The 5,647-nt window shown below is 45.1% G+C and overlaps 1 pseudogene; it reads left to right on the top strand.

Annotated features, from left to right (window-relative positions):
- The first annotated feature begins 1,308 nt into the window (after nt 1–1,308).
- Nucleotides 1,309–2,440, top strand: LOC141420304 (F-box/LRR-repeat protein 14-like; annotated as a pseudogene).
- Nucleotides 2,441–5,647: the final 3,207 nt, after the last annotated feature.

The following is a 5,647-nucleotide window of genomic DNA, read 5'->3' as shown; positions in this document are numbered from 1 at the left end:
ACTGCTAGTAACATGTTTCAGAAGATAGTTTGCCAGAGTTAAATCTTGGATGAGATGAGATTGTTCATGATTGTTCAACACAAAATTGTGTGTCCTGGAGCAAAATTCTTGTTGGATTGACCCAGAAGAATGTTCTGAGTAGAAAATTGGAGAGGCCAAGTGTGGAGAACTCTTTTGGTACACTTTTACTGCAAAAAGAGTGGAAAATGGGATTGTAGCTAAAAATTTCACAGACAATTTAATATTTATTTAACTATTACACACTGATTATGTATTCTATAGATTTAGCCCAACCATCAGGGAAAATACTAAAGATTGTAAGCCATTTTAAAGCTGAAGACTGCACCCACTAAACACTGATGAAAAATGAGAGAAACATAGAAATCATAAACTGGAGGGCAAGGGAGAAGGGAACACGCAGAGATGCAGAAAGGCTGGGCCCCAGCTGGAACCTAGGAAGAGCACGGTTCACTGGCTCGCCCTGGGTCTGGGCCCGCCGCGCTACAGCCGCGCTGCGTCCTCCTGGCGAGGCCGGCAGCTCCCAAGTGCCAGTGGACGGTGGGGAGGAACCGCGAAGAGCCCGACTGGTGGCCTGAGTTGGCCTGCTGGTCTCCCCGCCTGGGCTGCCGAATGGGGGCGGTCGGGGGTTGGGAGGTTTGAAAAGGGGGCGAGAGGCAAAAGAAGCAGGAAGCCTTGTTGGTGCCTGGAGCCCTAGCGCCCAGCCTGGGCCCTTCCCGCCGGCGCAGTGGCGGCGCAGCTGGGAGCAGAAGATGCGGCGGGGACGTAGGAGCGGCGGCAGCAGAAGCAGGAGGCGCGGCGCGGTAGGGCCAAGGCTGCGGTGGAGAGTGTCGGCGGCGGTGGCGGTGGAGGGCGGCGGCGGCGGTGGAGGGTGTCGGTGGCGGAGGGTGGCGGCGGAGAGCGGCGGCGGGCGGCGGCGGCGGCGGTGGAGGGCGGCGGTGGCGGTGGCGGCGAGCGGCGGTGGCGGTTGATGGCAGCGGCCGGGCTCTCGGAGGGGGTGAGGCGCCTCTCTGGCCTGGGATGTAGGACCCAGCGGACCGGGCGGGGGGACGAAGGGCAGGGAGCGCGCCTGCGGCCGGCAGTAATCAAGAGGAAAGGAAGACAGGAAGGAAGGATGGACGCACCAGGTGGAGGAACAGTGAAGGAGGCCAGAGCCTGCCTGAAGGCGGGGATGGGCCGGCCATTGGGTCAAGTCGGCGGCCAGGCGGTGCGCTCTAGGTGCCTCCACCGGGCAGGAGCGGCTGGACCCCATCCTCCTCCCTCGGGCGCCGCGGAGGAGGGAGGAGGAAGATGGAGACAGACATCTGCTTGTTCTGGGAATTGCTGGCCATGCAGCTACCTGGACATCATGGACAAGGGGCGAGCGGCTTAGGTATGCAGGGCCTGCCGGGAATTCGCCTTCCACAAGTCCCTGCAGCTGGGGGTGAAGGCCAAGCTGCACCTGCGCAGGGCTAAACCTTCTAAGTTCCCCAGCCTGCAAGCCCAGGGTTGAAGCCACATGTAGATTCTGAGCCTCCACTGCAGCCTCAGCTAGGTGATCAGGACATGGATCACAAGGAGAGCCTCAACTTCAATGGCTGTTACAACTTCACTGACAATGGAATGAGCCACGAGTTTGTGCAGGATATTGGCTCCTGCACGCCCTTAACCTGAGCCTCTGCTAGCAGATCACCTACAGCAGCCTGGGCCGCATTGCCCAGTACATCAAGGGTCTGGAGTTGATGGAGCTGGAGGGCTGCAGCAACACCACCAACACCGGCCTTCTGCTCATGGCCTGAAGTATGCAGTGCCTCAAGAGCCTTAACCTCCATAGGCTGCCTGGGCCTGGAGCACCTCACTGCAGGACTGCCAGAAGCTCATGGATCTTTCTCTAAAGCACATCGCCAGGGCTGGAGGGCCTGAAGTTGCTCAACCTCAGCTTCTGCGGGGGGCATCTCTGACGTGGGCCTCCTGCATTTATCTCACATGGGCAGCCTGCACAGCCTTTACATGTGCTTCTGCGACAACATCAGTGACACAGGCATTATGCCTGAGCCTCTCAGGGCTGGATGTGTCCTTCTGCCCCAAGGCGGGGGACCAGAGTCTTGCTTACATAACCCAGGGGCTGGACGGCCTCAAGTCCCTCTCCCTCTGCTCCTGCCATGTCAATGATGATGGCCTCAACTACATTATGGGCAAATGCACGGGCTGCGCATGCTCTACGTTAGCCAGAGTGTGAGAATCACTGACAAGGGCCTGGAGCTAACTTCTGAGCAACCTTTGCCAGCTCACTGGCATAAACCTGTATGGCTGCACCCACATCACCAAGCATGCCTGGAGAATCACGCAGATGTCCTGTCTCAAGGTACTCAACTTGGGATTCTGGCAGATGACAGACAATGAGTCAGAGTCCTCCACAGCAACATTCAAGACCACGAGTTAAAGAAACTCAGAGACCTTTATCAATTAATTGTGCGGTTTGTGAATTTGTATAAACAACAAAGATCCTCTTCAAACGTGTCTATATATATTTATATAATAAAAGAGGAAATATGAAGTATGTTTTTGAAAAAAGAAAAAACCCAACCAAACCCTTGTATCTGTGAATTATTTTTGAGGCATTGTGTGTTTGGGTACATGCCAAGGTAGGAGGTGCTGTTTGTACTGACAGGAAAGGAAGCCTGGCCCAGCGCTTGTGCATGCTGTCCTGTGTGGTGTAAGTCTGCTTGTAGCTGGACGTTCCTTCTGTGCAAGGTTTACTACTGACGTCCCGAATTTATATTTCTAGAAATGTGACTAGCCTGGAGATTTCTATAATTTTTGGTTTTAAACTGTCAACATGTAAATTTAACAAACTGCAGGAAATGAAACTTTTAAAAAAAACAATAAAATAAATTGGGACTCAGTGTACTTAAAATTATTGAGATTATACTTTATAAATTCTATGTATTAAAAACTACAAATCGATCAATGGAAGAATTTAAACTTATAAATTACAAAAGGAATAAGTAAGTAGCTAATATAACATGTTAAAAGACAGTATGCCTCATGAAAAGGAAAAAGTAAGTCAATGAAACAGTTTCTATAGCCAAAATTACTTCCATGTCTTTCACCCTATACAAGTATCAACTCAAAGTGAATTAAGGACCTTAATTTAAGACCTGAAACTTTGAAGCTACTGCAGGAAACAGCAGGGAACACAAAGGAATAAATACTCATAGGCAATGACTTCCTCAATTGAACTCAAAAGGCTCAGCAAATAAGAGAAAGGATTGACAAATCAGAGTACATGTAATTGGAAATCTTCTGCACAAAACAGAAATGATCACCTGATCAAAAAAGCAGCCCGCAGAATGGGAGAAAATCTTTGTCAGCTATACATCTGACAAGGGATTAATAATGAGAATATGCAGGGAGATAAAAAATAAACTATCAACAAAACCAATGACCCAATAAAGAAATGGATAAGTGAACTGAACAGAGATGTTTCAAAGGAAGAAGTCCAAATGGCAAAAAAAGTCCAAATGGCCATAAAGGAAATGAAAATCAAACCAATTTAAGATTTCACATCATTCCTGTGAGAATAGTATCATCAAGAACACAACAAAAATGTTGGTGAGGATGTGGGAATAAAGGAATCTTCATGCACTTTTGATGGGAATGTAAATTAGTACATCCACTATGGAAAACAGTGTGGAGGTTTCTCAAAAAACTAAAAATATAACTACCATATGACTCTCCAACACCAATCCTAAGGATATACCTGAAGGAATGTAAATCAGGTAGCAATAAAGCACCTGCACACCCATGTATATTGCAGCATTATTAACAACAGCTAAATTATGGAAAAAGTCAAGCTGCCCCACCACTGATGAATGGATTAAGGAAATGTGGTATTTACATACAATAGAATGTTATTCAGCCATAAAGAAGGAAATTTTGTCATTTGTCTGTAAATGAATGGAATGGGAGAATATCATCATAAGTGAAGTTAGCCAGATTCAGAAAGCCAGTGGCTTCATGTTTCCTCTCATATATAGACCCATTACAAGTAGAAGCAGAATTATGAAAAACAGGTTACACTAGGGGAGGTCACATATAAGAGAAGGAGTGTAAAAGAAGGATCTTAAGGTGAATATGGTTGATGCACTTCCTATACAAGAATGAATATACAATTTTTAAATCTCTTAAAATCACTATAAGAAAGGGATTAACACAGAAAGGAGAAAAATAGAGCGAATGAACCAGTTTGGATTATAATACATATATACATGGAGATATCACAATGAAACTTCCTGGATAGCTATCTTAAACAAACAAAAATGCTGTTTTTTTGCAAAATAAAATCAGAAAGGCAAAGCAGTTCCTGTTGAGTTGGAGACAGACACCAGGGGAAGTGGGGAGGATATAAGGAAAGGGTGTAGGAGGGTGAATATTAAGGAAAGGAGTAGGAAGGTGAATATGGTGGAAATATTACATGCTCAGGTATGTAAATGGAAAAATGAGACCTGTTGAAACTATTCCAGGAATGGGGACAAGAAGGATATAGGAGCATGATGGAGTTGGTGAATTCAACCACGCTATACTGTAAGAACTTTTACGAAGGTCACAGTGTACTCCCAGTACAACAATAAAAAAATAAACTTAAAAAAATGGTAGACAGAAAATTTGCTGAAATTGGAATCTCTGGCTCCAATATGTTTCTGTAAAATCTCATAAAGTTGTGTTTAGAAAATTGTAATCATAAATCAAAACTCAGAGATCCAGTCAAAAATGAAACAGTTTCAAGCAAGCTTAAAATCTACCTTGTCCAAATGTTATCTCATTATTAAAAATAAAATGGTGACTGAAGTGTCAGATTTATAGCTGACTAGAAATCTACATTCTTTGATTTACTCCAAAACCTCAAGTTGAAAGAAAACAACACATGATACAAGTTAAGCAAACCTACTGATGAGATTTGCAAGGCCATTTTCAGATCTTTGTTCCTCAAAGAATAGATAAAAGGGTTCTGTATTTGAGGGAGTACAGCATACATCACTGAAGCCACTGCCATCTTCCTGAAAGAGTCTGAAATTGAAGAACTAATGCATACCCCTAAGCCTGCCCATAAAACAAAGACAAAACAGACAAGTGAGAACCACAAGTAAAAAAGGCTTTATTCTTTCTTTATGATTATGACATTCTCAAAAGAGAGGACACAATGTTAATATAAAATAAAATTATTCCACTGAGAGGGATACCACCAAGTATGCAAGCTGAAACAATTATCGGATTGTTATTTATTAATTACAGGCTCAGAAGGGGTAAACTTGATAATGTGAGCAAGTTTGCAGAAGATGTTTGAGATTTCTAAGTCTGTGCAGAAGGGCAGACTCAACACCAGCAATATGTGGACCACTTCATCCAGAGAGAGAGAGAGACAAGAACCAGCATGACACAGAGGCAGAGGTTCATGATGACTGTGTACCTAAGGGGATGACAGATGGCCACATAGTTGTCATAGGCCATTACTGCAAGGAGAAAATTTTCTATGGTTGTGAAAATTATGACAAAGCAAACCTGGATAAGACATCTTGTGTAGGTGATGTTCTGATCCTGTGTTTTTATACTCACCGGCAACTTTGGGACTGTGATTATGGTCATGCAT

Source organism: Castor canadensis, unplaced genomic scaffold, assembly GCF_047511655.1.
Source record: "Castor canadensis unplaced genomic scaffold, mCasCan1.hap1v2 HAP1_SCAFFOLD_104, whole genome shotgun sequence".
Taxonomy (NCBI): domain Eukaryota; kingdom Metazoa; phylum Chordata; class Mammalia; order Rodentia; family Castoridae; genus Castor; species Castor canadensis.
The sequence above is the reverse complement of the archived record's forward strand: the minus strand, read 5'-3'. Positions and strand labels throughout refer to the sequence as shown.